The sequence below is a fragment of the Mustela putorius genome, unplaced genomic scaffold, assembly GCF_011764305.1.
Source record: "Mustela putorius furo isolate JIRA1106 unplaced genomic scaffold, ASM1176430v1.1 tig00537227_pilon_pilon_pilon, whole genome shotgun sequence".
NCBI lineage: Eukaryota > Metazoa > Chordata > Mammalia > Carnivora > Mustelidae > Mustela > Mustela putorius.
In genome coordinates this window covers 38,707,660-38,722,477 of record NW_025422368.1, presented here as the reverse complement: position 1 = coordinate 38,722,477, position 14,818 = coordinate 38,707,660, and the positions used below count along the sequence as shown (strand labels likewise).

Genomic DNA, 14,818 nt, shown 5'->3' with positions numbered 1-14,818 from the left:
AACTGGGATAGGAACATGGGTAGACTGAGCACGAGGTACTCTGACATCCAGACCACTCCGGTGGCCATACCCTATTATTGGTGCACCGGGGCAACTTAAAAGGTTGATATGGCCCCGAGGCATTAATAGGTTTCACAGGGGCCAAACCCTGGATCACAGTAATGTTACCTATGTTTGAGGAATGGTGAAAAGGTTGCCCCAGGGTCTGATTGCTCAGGCGAATACAGTCCAGGGTGCGGACTGATGTATTGAGATACAACACAAAGCAGAGAGTGCTGGACAGGGAGACAGTAATATTAGTCACCTCTGCAATGTCTGTAGATATGTGAACAGTGGGTAGCCCTATAGGAGAGTTGGTAGTAAAGAGAGGAGGGAATATGAGAGAAGAGTTAGTCACTGGTAAAGGATATGGCCATGCTTTAACCACTGCTCACAGTTCTCTGGCTTGAGTCCGCTTCAGGAGGTGTAGCATCCCCAGAGTTATCATCAGCATCTTCAGCATCATGACTGGTGTTCAGAGGCAAGGCTGCACGCACCAGCCGCTCTGGGATCCAAATTGTAGCCTCCTTTTCCTGTGGAAAAACACATACAGACCCCCTACTCCATACTAACACTGGATCTGGTCCATTCCACTTTCCTGTGAGGATGTCCTTCCAAAGTACTAAAGGCTTAGGGGGAGCAGCAGCATTATTTGCATGTCTGTCTGCAGCTGATTTACCCATTTTATCCAATGTTAAAAAGTTCAAAATAAAGAGAATGGTGTTGAGCTTATCTTTAGGGGGCCTGAAGGTGTCCCCTATCCCCCCTTTTTGTTTATAAAGCGCATTTTTTTATTGTAAGATGCGCGCGCTCCATAACACTCTGTCCTTGTGGGTTATAGGGTATTCCATGTATCAAGTGAATGTCAAGTTGTTGTAGGAAGGCTTTAAAGGGTTGTGAGGTGTAGGCTGGGCCATTATCTGTCTTTAACTGGCGTGGCTTTCCCCATGCTGCGAAAGCCTGTAGGCAATGGACGATAACATCTCTGGATGCCCCCCCCTCCCCCGCCCCCCGTATGCACTGAAGCGAAAATTATTCCAGAGCAGGTATCTACAGAGACATGAACATATTTTAACTTTTCAAATTCTGAAACATGTGTGACATCCATTTGCCATATATGATTAGGTAACAAACCCTTAGGATTAACCCCCAAGGACGGTGCAGGTAGTAAGGTCACGCTATTTCTGCAGGAGACTACTATGTCCCTTGCCTGTGCTTTTGTTATGTTAAATGTGAGGTGAAGGGTTAAAGCATTCACATGGAACAGATTATGATAATGTCTCTCCTGTTGCACAGGGTCCTCAATGGCAAAGACAAATTCTCCTCTGGTTAAGGAGTCTGCTAACCAATTAATTACCTTTTATCAGGGGCCTGGTAAGGTTGTATGAGCTCGTATGTGGCCATTATAAAATGGAGCCTTCCTGTCCCAAACTAATGTTTGGATTTCTTGTAATGCCTCAGAGATAGTAGACCTGGCATTAATAGAACCCACACTTTCAATGATAGAGACAGCTTGCACCACATATCTACTATCTGATAAAAGGTTGAAGGGTTCTTGATGAAACATTTGAAATGTTTGAATGTTTTATCACTGTGAGCAGCTCGGTTTCTTGGGGAGAGGAGCTTTGAAATAGGAAGGTCCAACTCTCTTCTTTTTGGTAACCATAGCTCCTACAGGTGTCCTGGCTTCTTGCAGTAATAGCAAACTCCAGGAGTACCCCTATGTTTATATTGTTGAGCTCCCTGTAATCCCTGTAAACCTTGAGTGATTGGTGCAGCCGTAACCTGCCCTTGAATAACACTGTCATTTATATCCCTGCAAACTTTAATATATGCACTCAAGTCTTTGGCTTCTTTACACCATTTATTAGCTTGCTCATACGCCAGCTGTTTTTATCAATGGCATGGCTGCCTCTACCTCCCCAAATATTCGACCAGCTGTTTGCATCAGCCTCGCTACAAAATCAGCATATGCTTCATTTGGTCCTTGTATTACCTTAGACAGCTGACCCTGTAAATCCCCACTGCCTTGAATTGTTGTTCATGCTTTTAGTGGCCGCTGCGGCTATTTTGCAGATACACTGCAGGGTTGTATTGTATTTGGGCCTGCTTTCCCATGTCCGGTCCCATTCCCATTAACATTTCTAGGTCCCACTGAGGATTTCCAGCTGCTGCATTACGGCGGGCAGTGTCCTGTGAGTATTCTTGCCAGGCTGTTTTCCATACTAGATATTGCCCTCCTGACAAGGTTGCGCAGGCTAGGTTACCCCAGTCTTCAGGGACTAATTTCATTCCCGCTATGGTCTCCAACAAAGAGACCGTAAAGGCTGCCTGAGGGCCATACTGCATGACTGCTTCCTTTAATTGCTTAACTAGTTTAAAATCAAGAGGCTGATGATACCGCTGGTTGTTTTGGTCCTCTAAAACCGGAAAGGCAGAGGTCAGGTCATGATCTCTCCAGCTTGAAAACCTGCCACTACCACATGTGGCACAGCAGCTACAAGCTCCTTGGCATGCCATAGGATTATACTGCGGAGGGGCACTAGGTGTCGCTGGAGTTGACAGTTTCAACTGTTCAAACTTGGGAGTGCATTTTATGGTCTAACTCCACCCCTGACATTTCCTCTTTCTCTTCACTAGAACTACCCCCTCTGAGGCACAAGAAGACCGCTCCTCTTTCACTTCCTCCAATGCCTCTGCTCCCTCTTGCAGAGCTGATTCACATTTGGGTTTAGGCCCCACCAGGCATCCCCAGACTAAGGTCCATATTGTCAGAGTCCCGGGTGGCAAAGGCGTTTTATTGTCCTGTTTCTTCAAATCCTCCCCTAAGCGGTCCCATTGAGGTATGTTTAGCAAGCCTTCATCTAGGAACCATGGAGCCACCTTTTCCACTGTATTCAAAAAGGCCCGAGCAGTTTTTGCTTTTAGTGAAGTTCCATTGGCTTTCAGCAGGTCTTTTAAAGACCCTTCCAACCGCACTTTAGATACTTCAGATCCCATTATGAACACACAGACAATAGACGCGGACGTTAACGACACTAACACATTAACCTTTTACACACATGTACTTCAGTCGACCTTTACTCCCCGCTTTACCGCGGAATTCCCACTTTTGAACGTGACTAACGTCCCCGCTTACCTGCGGACCTTTACTCCCCGCTTTCCTGCGGATTACCTTGCAAGATTCCTTTATTTAGTTCCCGGGTGCCGGCGCCATTTATCGCCCTCGACCCGCAAGGATGACAAGAAGCCCCAGTTCAGATGCATCTTCCTCTTTTTATTTCTGCAAGTCTACACACTTATATATGCTTACATGACCAATCAGCGAGCAGGGTACAGGAGGGAGCGAATCAGGCTGCGCACCTAAACGAACAACTTCGCTAGCAACCAATGCTGTTTACTTCCTCTTTGGGCATTCCGCTTAGTCGCAGGAGGCAACCCTAACCTGGCAACTCGCCAGGCGCCATCTTTTAATGGCGGAGGCCACCCTGGCCAGGGGCCTGCCTCCGACAATATGGATGTGTCATAATTTGTTTCTTCATTCACTTGCTGATTGACATTTTGGAAGTTTCAGTTTGGAGCTATTAAAAATAAAGCTGTTCTGAACATTTGGGTACAAATCTTAGTATGGACGTAGTCTTCCTTTTCTCTTGATACAATATGTAGGAGGTGGAATGGCTGGATCAAATGGTAGGTATACGTTGAACTTTTTAAGAACCTGTAAACCTTTTTTTTTCAAAGTCTTTGTACCATTTTATATTCCAGCCAGCAGTGTATGGGAATTCTAGTTCCTTCACATCCTCAGTGATCCTGGGTATCAGCATTCTTTTCGTTTTTAGCCATTCTAGTAGGTACTCAGTGGTATTTAGTTGTGGTTTTAATGACCATTTCCTTAAAGATTAGTGGTGTTGAGCAACTTTTCATAAGGTTAATTGCCATCCACATATTTTTCTTTAGTGAAATAATTGTTCAAATATTTTGCTTCTTTATTGTTTTCTTGCTGCTGAGTTTTCAGAGTGCTCAATATTCTGGATACAAGTTCTTACCAGATATACACTTTGTAAATATTTTCTCCCAGGCTGTGGTTTGTCTTTTCATCCTCTTAATAATGAGTTTCAAAGAATAGAATTTTAAAATTTTTATGAAGTCTGTGTTATCAATCTTTGTATTATAGTTTGTGGTGTTTTGTATGTTACCTAAGAAATCTTTTCCTAGTCCATGTTCTCAAAGATTGCCTTTATGTTTCTTCCAGAAATTTTACAGTTTTAGCTTTTGCATTGAGGCCTGTGATCTGTTTTGATCCAACTTTTACATATGGTGTGAGGTATGGGTGGAGGTCTCTTTTTTCTTCTTTTTATCTAAACCTAATTGTGCCAGTGCTTTTTATTGAAATAACTACCATTTGTCATTAAGCTCCTTTGATACCTTTGTTGAAGATCAATGATTATATTGGCCTATTTCTGCATTTTATCTTTTGTGCCATTTATTAATGTGTCTGTCAGTTCATTTCTATACCACTGTAATTTTATCATATGTCTTGAAATTAAGTGGTGTGATCCTCCAACTTTGTTTTTCTTTTTCAAAATTGTTTTAGTTGTTCTAGGTCCTATGATATTTTACTGTATATTTTAGATAAATATTCTATTCCTGTGTTATTTTGTAAATGTATGAATATATCAGGATGAATTACTGGGTCAATGGATACTTTGTTCAAATGAGCCTACTAATTTAAACTCTCCAGCAATGTATGAGGTTAAGTACCTGTTGCTCTCTACCCTCCTCTCCTCTGGTAAGGCTGAAGTGAGCCACTTGCTCCTTATGATCATGAATTTTCACGCCTGGCTCTACTCTCTTATGAGTTTTTTTTTTTTTTTTTTTAAGAAAGTTCTTCACATTGGAAGAAATCTATAAGGCAAAGTTCGCAATGATCTTTGCTAATAATTCTCTCTCAAAGCAAAATCTTGATGATAATAAAGTCTTTGTTTCCATATTAGTAATGAGATGAGGAAGGAAATAAAGGGTAGGGGAGAAAGCTCTTAGCACATAGCAGAAAATACGAAAGAAATGTGATAAAAGCTAAGGGAAGCTTTCAAGGTGGAGGGAGCATTCATCAATATAACATGCTAAAGAGATGTAAAGTAGCATAATGACAGAAGAATATTCAATGAAATTGACAATATGGAGGTCATTGTTCATCATGCTTTATTAGCATGTGAAAGATGTGAAACGGGGGTAAGGGAATGGAAAAAAATGAGTTTAGATATATCTTTTAAGAAGTTTTTAAGAACTTTTCTTACAGCAGAAAGGAAAATGATAACATCTAAATAAAGGCTGTATGTTGCACCAATACATTTTTACATATAGAGAAGAAAGAGTAGCTCGAGTTTATAGCTTTCAACTTAGTTGAAAGAGAGAGATTAAAAATTTATGCAAGACCATGGGGCGCATGGGTGGCTCAGTGGGTTAAAGCCTCTGCCTTCAGCTCAGGTCATGATCCCAGGATCCTAGGATCGAGCCCCACATAGGGCTCTCTGTTCAGCTAGGGAGCCTGCTTCCTCCTCTCTCCTCTCTGCCTGCCTGCCTGCCTCTCTGCCTACTTGTGATCTGTCTGTCAAATAAATAAATAAAATCTTTAAAAAATATATTTATGCAAGACCAGGATCCTTGGGGCAGAGGATGACTGGGTGACCCAATGCTCAAATGGAAGAAATAATTTTGTGTGGAAAGAGTGTCTCTTTTCCTATGGAAGGGGGAATGATGGGGGAAGATTCTGATTTGTTTGTTTAAGTGATAGAAAAGAAAATGTACTGTTCTTGCCTGGTGAACTCTATTTTTTTTTCAGTGAAATAAAGGACAAGTTTATATGCTAAGAATGAAGGAGAAAGTGATAGGTTTGGGATCTACAGAAGGCAGAATTGTGGAATTTCTGCACAGGGAAAACAGATCTCTGCCTAGAGACCCAGCACTGCAGGCCAGCACTGAGAGCTCAGGTGAGGCAGGAGGCCACACATGTTTGGTGATTTCAGCCTGCACTACTGCCTGATTATTGGCTGCAGCCCCCGTCAGACTAGTTGTAATAACAGAGAAGTCAAGTGGTGGGAATGATGGGGGGTGGGGATTTTGCAGGGAGTTTTCAAGGAAATAGAAGTAGCCAGAAGAAGATAAGAAACCCAAAGAATAGGGAATCCTGGAGTGAGGAACGTACTGGATGGGAAAAGATTTGGGAGTGACAGGGATGTACTTTAGGAATGTAGGTGAGGTCCAGAGGAGACGACCAAAAAAGAATTCTTGAGCCATCTTTGGTGCAAAAAGGTGATTTCATTAAAGCATGGGGACAGGACTCGTGGGCAGAAAAAGCTGCTGCCCTGGGGCTCTGAGGCGTGACTGGTTATATACTTGGTAGGTGGGGGGGATTTAGGAAAAGGGAGGTTATCAAAATAACTTTTATTTGCTAAGGAGGACCTACAAGATACTGGGGCCCTTGTCACTGCACAGTTAAGGTAGTTTTTTTCCCTCTAGTTAAGCATTAACATTAAGACAGTTTCCTTCCGGGGCGCCTGGATGGCTCAGTGGGTTAAGCCTCTGCCTTCAGCTCAGGTCATGATCTCAGGTTCCGGGGATGGAGCCACCACATCAGGCTCTCTGCTCAGCAGGGAGCCTGCCCCCCCCCCACCCCCTCCTCTCTGCCTGCTTGTGATGTCTCTCTCTCTCTCTGTCAAATACATAAAATCTTAAAAAAAAAAAAAAGACAGTTTCCTTCTGGAAGTTATGTTATTGATAAGAATGCTTTTTTTCTTGTAAACACTAAGACATTTGTAAATTGAGGGAGACTCCTGTCTTGTTGGACTGTGATCTCTGTTAGTTAACCATCCCCCCGGCATCCCCCTCCTTCCCTTAGGTTTAGAACAGCCAGGAGTGCCTGAGGAGTTGTGGAGGGTTTGCGGGGTGTCAGCTTGAGCTTTGTTCTCAACTTGCCTTCTGCTCCCTCATCAATAGTACAGGAGATGACAGAAATACTGCAGTGAACATTGTTGTACATATATCCTATTTCTCTATAACAGATTCCTAAAAGTGAGAGTCCTGGGCCAAAATGTATGCCAAATTAAAAATTTAAATGATACTAAAAGATTGTAAGGCTGAAACCATTTTACTTCCACTAGCAGTGGATAAGAACACTGGCCCTCCCTTCTTCTCAGCTCCAGATGTTTTCAAAGTTTTAAATTTGGCTTATTATCATCAGTCTTACTCTTTTTCTTGTTGTGTTGTGTATGAGGGGAGGAGGAGGAATGTTACATCGCCGTTAGAGTTTGGGTTTTTCTAGCTGCTAATATCTTTGAGCATCTTCTCAAGTTTATTTGTAATTTGTATTTCCTTTGAATTACCTTTTCATACATATTTCTTGACTATTTATTCTCTCAGCGTTTTTGGTTTTTTTTCTTTCTTACTGATCTGTAGGCACTGTGTATACTTGGAATAAATTTTTGTTAGTTATATGTGTTACAGATGTTTTCTTTCTATTATTTGTGTGTTTTTTTAATGTCATGGAGATTTTTTTCCATTCATGTATTTTAAGTTTTAATAAGGTCAAATCTCTCATTCTCTACTACCACCCCTCCCCCAAGTTACGGAGTCTGGTTTTCTACTTTGAATCCCCTACCTGGGATTATGCATACATTTTCCAAATTTTTTCCTAATGGGACACCTGGGTGGCTCAGTCTTTAAGTATCTGCCTTTAGCTCAGGTTATGATCCCAGGGTCCTGGGATCGAGTCCCACATCGAGCTCCTTGTTCAGCAGGGCATCTGCTTGTCCTTCTCACTCTGTTAGTGCTCTCTCTCTTTTTCTCCTCTCATTCTGTGTATCTCAAATAAATAAATAAAATCTTTAAAAACAAAATGAAAAAAAAAAAACTGTTGTGGCCAGTTAAGATAAAGAAATTTGGGAACATTCTGCACACAGGTGAATAGTATAATGTAACCTGTTTTCAGCGTGACTGGAGTTCAGTGGGCACACCCGAGGGGTAGGGGATTTGCCTGGAGGAGCAGTAAGAGGGTGGCTGATCAGGGAGGCCCAGATCAGGACTGGGACAAGAGTGGGCACAGGTACCCAGGATAGGCGTGAGCATTTCCTGCCGACTCAGACAGGACACTGATGGTGCCTCACACCAGATCAGTCTTCCTGCTTGCAACCTGGTCAGTAAGCTGGTAATGCCCGCCATGGATTCGAAAGGGATGTTTGTATGCCTGCGCCAATATTTATGTACAAAGAACGTTATTACATTTCTCCAATGGGAAAAATTACAAACGACTCAAATATCTATTGGTATTGAAATGATTAAATGTATCACCTTACCTTTGCTTTCTTTCTGTAGAATAGACCTTATAAAATGAGAATGTTTTTATCTTTTGCCCAAACAACAAAAATAATGGACAAAAAGCCACCAGTCTTTATCCTCCAACAAAATCGTCAAGCTCGAATGCCCATGAGGGGTGAAGAGGTCCTCGAGCTCCATGGTGCTCTTGTTCACCCAGACTCCGGGTTTCTGCACAGCTCTTCCCAGCTGGAGGCTTAGTTTGGTTTGGCTCCAGTGGGAATGCAAGTTTAGACGATGGTCCTTTGCCTCGTGGTGCTTGATATTGCTTAGTGTACCTTTTCCTCTCCCCTCTACCCCCACCACTCCCTGTTTTAAGAATCCACTATCAAATGTTGCATTTTCTTCTTCTCCCCGCCCACCCCCTCAGAACAGATCCTCCCTCATTTTAAAATTGCGACGCACTTGGTCACATGACTACAGAGTTAGTGACTTCCCTCCAGATTCCTAATGGATGCCGAGACGAAGGTGGTGGCCTTTCTGGGCTAAAAGTTCTGTTGTGGCCTGTTCTGCTCTTACCAGCGAGGCCCCAAAACAGCTGTTATGTATGTGCTGTCTCTCCACAGGCTGGTAGAATGTGTTCTGTAGATTCCCTGGTCAAAACCAGGAGAAGGTTTTTTTTTTTTTTTTTCCCCCTTAGTTCTTTCTGTTTTTTTTTTTTTTAATATTATTTTATTTTTATTTTTCTTAAGTATTTGTTTATTTAAGAGAGAGAGAGAGAAAGAGCATGAGATGGTGGAGGGCCAGAGGGAGAAGCAGACTCCCTGCTGAGCAGAGAGCCCAGTGCAGGACTCCATTCTGGGACCCCAGGATCATGACCTGAGCTGAAGGCAGGCGCCTACCCAACTAAGCCACCCAGGCACCCAGTTTTTTCTGTTTTTTTTTTTTTTTTTTTCCTTAGGTATTCCTTACTGCGAGACCCTATGTGACTAATAACATCTAATTGCTGCTTATTGTGATTGGTATACAATGCTCAAACACTCTCCTGAAACCTATTAGTTACACTGGTTCTTTGTATGGCCGTATGTTATATGTATATTTTTAGACAATACTTTGTCCCTACCTGGGAGCTGTGGGAACATATTGGGAAGAACACCAGTGCTGGAGTTAATAAGACAAACCTGTATTTGAATCCTTTTAAAAATAATTACTGTGCGACTTGAGGCAAAATGCTTAACTTCTCCCAGTGTAGGTTTATCCATCCTATAAGTTCATTCCATCTGAAATAGCCAATCTCTTGGTCTCTATGACATCCACTGTGTAGTGCCTTCAAAACTCCTGTCAAGTCTGTGATTCTTTTTATGTGTTACTTTGAAATTATTACTTACTATGTTTTGCCAATGTGTATGTTCATAGTTTAAAATGCAAAAGCGACAAAGGGATGTGTCTATGAAAACAGTCTGTTCCCACCTCTGATTGCGGACTCACTCAGTTTTATTCCTTTTCGTGTTCCTTTCCAGATATAATCTTTTCATACACAGCATTTACTTACATGAGTGTGCGCGCACACACACACACACACACACACATCTGAACTATAGCATAGTACACGTGCTGCTCTGAACTTTACTCATTAACTCATTTACCCATTAACAATCTATCTCATATCTTTCTTTAAAAAGACTTTATTTATTTATTTATTTGACAGATTGGGAGAGATCACAAGTAGGACAGAGAGGCAGGCAGAGAGAGAGAGGGGGAAGCAGGCTCCCCGAGGAGCAGAGAATACGATGCAGGGCTCCATCCCAGGACCCTGAGACCATGAGCAGAGCTGAAGCCAGAGGTTTTAACCCACTGAGCCACCCAGGCACCCCTATCTTGTATCTTTTTATGATTATACTCATAAGAGCTGCTTCTTTCTTTTTAATGGTTGGATAGAATTCTATTTTATGGATATAACTATTTAGCTAGTCTTCTATTTTTAAAATATCTTTTATTTATTTGAGGGAGAGAGCAAGAGAGCACAAGCAGGAGGAGTGGCAGAGGGAGAGGGAGAAGCAGGATCCCTGCTGAGCAGGGAGCCTGCCCCCAGGACCCTGGGATCATGACTTGAGCCGAAGGCATCCCCAAGCTAGTCTTCTAGGCACCTCTAACCTAGTCTTCTATTAATGGAAGTTTTAGATCATTTCCTATTTTGTCTTTACAAACAAAGCTGCAATGACTATATTTCATATAGGCATAACTACATGCTTTTTGAGTGTTTGTAGACCTGCCAAATTGCTCTGTGTAAATCTGCAGATTTGTCTTTCCACCAGCAATGTATAAGAATTTCTTCACCATGCATTTTTTCATCAAACGTTTTGATCTTTGCTAATTAGAAAGGTAAAAAATATTTTTCCATTATGGCTTTAATTTGTATTTCTCTTATTAAGAACTATAGAGAGCATCTTTTCACATGCTTAAGGTCCATTTCCTTTTCTGTGAACTGACACAACCTTTATCCTTTAAAAAGAAAATGGATGAGGGGGATACCTGGGTGGCTCAGTTGGTTAAGTGTCTCCCTTAGGCTCAGGTCATTATCTTGGGGTCCTGGGATCGAGTCACAGATTGAGTCCCACATCGGGCTCCCTGCTCAGTAGGGAGTCTGCTTCTCCCTCTACCTGTACCTCTCCTTCCCCCTCATGGGTTCTAAAATTAAAAAATAAAGTCTTTAAAAAAGCTTTGGATGAGCGAGCTTTTCCTCAGTAATTGGTAAGAAAAAATGTTCTTTATATACTAAATAAATTAGCCTTTTGAGTGTGATAAAAATTGAAAATATTTTGTCATAGTTGGTCATTTTTTTTCTTATATATGATGGGATTTTTTTCCTGGTTAGAAATTTGGGATTTTTATGTCTCAAATTTATAAATTTTTTATTTACTTATTTTTTAGATTTATTTATTTATTTTACAGACTGAGATCAAAAGTAGGCAGAGAGGCAGGCAGAGAGAGAGAGAAGGGGGAAGCAGGCTCCCTGCTGAGCAGAGAACCCGATTTGGGGTTTGATCCCAGGACCCTGAGATCATGTCCTGAGCCAAAGGCAGATGCTTTAACCCACTGAGCCACCCAGGAGCCCCACAAATTTATAGTTTTTTAATCAGTTCTGGGTTTCATAGCATTTGAATTCTTTCATTCTCCATTCTAAGATCAAATTAGTTAGACAACTTAATTAGTTAGACAATTGACTTCTAATGAAATGCAGAATTACGGAAGGATCAGAACTAACTGATCGGCATGGTTGTGACAAGAAGCATGGAAAATTGGTGCATCTGCCAGTGAGACATGGATGAGTCAACGATTATGCGTTTGAAGATTCATCCAGGAGGCTTTAAGAGCCACTGTATGGTGGGACAGATAGTCACTGACTCATGAGCTCATCAAATATCCCTAGACTCAGAAACAGCTGCAAGTGGAAAACATTCTTGAAAGTCTGGAACAGCCTGGGATGCTCTATAAAGATACAAAATTCTACATAGAAGCTTACCTATGAATAATAGCTTTTCCTGAGAGTGCAAACACTTAGTGATGAGAGCCGTAGAATATTAGAGAAAGATCTCATCCTATGATCTTGAAATTTTGGCTGAAAGCTAACGCTGGGAGTAGTAGGTGACAAGAAGTCCTATGTTCTAAAGGGAGTCCTTAGACCGACCCCATACTGGGTTTAGGGACAATTACTAAGAGTTCATTAGGGTAAATTAAAGACTGATTTCAGGTAAGCCCTTTGCAACAGTTTGTAGATGGAGAGATGGCTGGGGTATCTGTGCTCCCACAACCAAGCCAAGTGAGAGGAAAAACTAGAGGGCAGCTGGGACAGAGCGGGGCTTCTTCCTGGAGGTGGAAACAGAGTCAAACTCCCTGGTTCTGTGTTGCTCAGCCCTGGAAACTTGTAGATTTGAGGCTGCCTGGAGAACAAGAGAGGGCTTAGAAGAACTTGACCCAAGTTCCCTACTTTGGAGGGCATAGAAACTTCTCTCTGAATGCTGCTTTCAAGAGGTCTGATGGTTGTAGAAAAATTTGTAGAGATTGCCCCTAAAGATGAGGTAAGGAAGAAGAGCTGGCGGGGACACAAGCTGCAGTTTCACTGTTTGTTGAGTGCCTATATGAGCTCCCTGAGCACAGAGGAAGTGGAAGAAGGTAATGGGATTTGAGTCACCTACAAAGGGCTTTATCCAACAGGATGTCCTGCCAGCCAAAGGGACTCCAGAAGGAAGAAGTCTTGTGGAGTGTTTCACCATAAGTTGAGAGCTAAGATAAAGCCGTAAGAGGCTCTAAGAGGCCTTCTAGAGAGCATATCACCTGTATCATGGAATGATGCCGGGCAGAAATTCCTCAAGAGTGTATCTCTCTGCATATAGGAACTGCTAAAACCTATAGAAGGTCCTGTGAAGGATAACTAGTATTGGTATTATATCCAATCCTACAAGAGAAACAGAACCAGTAGGTTTACATGAAGAGATTATTGCAAGGAATTGGTTTGTGCAACCGTGCAGCTGACTTGGCAAGTCCAAAATCCATAGGGCAGGCTGCGGGGAAAGGCAGGCTAGAACTTCTCCGCAGGGCTGAAGCTGGGGTCCACTGGGGTGGTTTCTTCATCTGAGAAGTGTCAAGTCTGCTCTTCAGGCCTTTGAACTGATTGAATCAAGCCCACCAGGATTATCTATCACCTCTCTTACTTAAAGTCAATTGGTTATAAACTTTAATTATCTCTCTAAAATACCCTATAGCAACATCTAAGATTAATGTTTTAATTAAATAACTGGAGACTGTTGCCTAGTCGGGCTGACACATCAGCTAACCATCACAGATAACTTCCACACAGAATTACCACCCGGTAACCTCAGTACCAACGAGAAGGACTTTGCCTTTTCTTCCAGTCCCCTGTATCCCGAGACTGGAGGACTGCCTCACCTCTGCACTGCTGGTCTTCAGAAACAAGGATCAGAACCAAGAGAACAGCAGGGGAAATTTTTGAATTGGTTATAAGACTGACATGTTGATTTAGATTGGATTTCACTTATCAGGCATCAGTTTGTGGGCATAGAAACAGAGAACTGACAACGCGGTCTTACCTCTGCACATGTGTAATATTATGCTTTTGCTTTTAAATTCTTAAATTCTTTTTTTTTTTCAGGATTTTATTTATTTATTTTACAGACAGAGATTACAGGTAGGCAGAGAGGCAGGCAGAGAGAGAGAGGGAGAAGCAGGCTCCCTGTTGAGCAGAGAGCCTGATGTGGGGTTTGATCCCAGGACCCTGAGCCAAACACAGAGGTTTAACCCACTGAGCCACCCAGGCACCCCATGCTTTTAAACATTAGAACACTTTTTCCTATTCTACTACCTTTTTCCTCTGTTTCTTTACTTTAAAAAACTGATATGTAATCATCTCATTACACAATGGGCAATTAAACCCTCTTGCTGTCAAAGCCAAGGATGGCAGTGATAATGATAGTTGCTAAAGCACTTAGCCCAAGGTCATTTTAGAAGATACTTAATTACTGTACCCCTGGGGATAAAAACACATTATATGTTTATTAAAAAAATTTAAAAATTAAAAAACAAACAAACAAAAAAGAAGATACTTAATTAAAGATACCCCTTCACGTATCTTGTTTGTCTGTTTTTGGTGGCCAATCAAGGGTAGAATATTTTCATCACTTGTGGAAAAAATATTTTCTTATTACCTTGATTCTAGACAGATCTCAGATATGAATAGTTTATTTGTGGCCAGGCATTCCCATTGTTCCTGTACATTTTAAAGATCAAGATCTAGGATCATTTGATTAGCAAGACTGCATGTACATTGTATTCAGGTTGTTGCTAGTTTTGAACACTAGTCCAAAAATGATAGCAAGTTAGTAAGAAAGAAAAAATGCTAGCATTCAGTAGCAAGGAAACATGGAAATTTCAGGAGTAGAAGTTTCTATAATGAAAAAAGAACATAGGAGACTAAAACAGAGACATGTCATATGCTTAATAAAAGGTGACACTGAATTATAGGAAATTAAACTATTAGTAAGGTAGGAGAAAAAGCAGTGTGGTAGAATAAAGAGCTAAATCTTGCTATCCTTTTTTTGTCAAAGATTTTATTTATTTATTTGACAGAGAGATCACAAGTAGGCAGAGAGGCAGGCAGAGAGAGAGGAGGAAGCAGGCTCCCCGGTGAGCAGAGAGCCTGATGCGGGGTTTGATCCCTGGACCCCGGGATCATGACCCGAGGCAAAGGCAGAGGCCCAAACCACTGAGCAACTCAGGCACCCCTCTTGTTATCTTTTAGAATGGCTCATAATCCTATATTGAAATTATGTAATTTCAATATCTAGCACAAAACCCTCACTGTCACAGACACAGTGCTAACTCCCCAGGCCTTTTCTATCCTTGCAGTGCTTTGACAGAATTTTATAGCACTGAACGCGTGTGTTAGAAAAAA

The 14,818-nt window shown here is 41.8% G+C and overlaps 1 protein-coding gene across 6 annotated transcripts in view; it reads left to right on the top strand.

Moving 5' to 3' along the window:
- KLRG1 (killer cell lectin like receptor G1) overlaps window positions 1-14,818 on the top strand; it is a 371,299-nt gene that overhangs the window by 62,986 nt on the left and 293,495 nt on the right. The window lies entirely within an intron of this gene.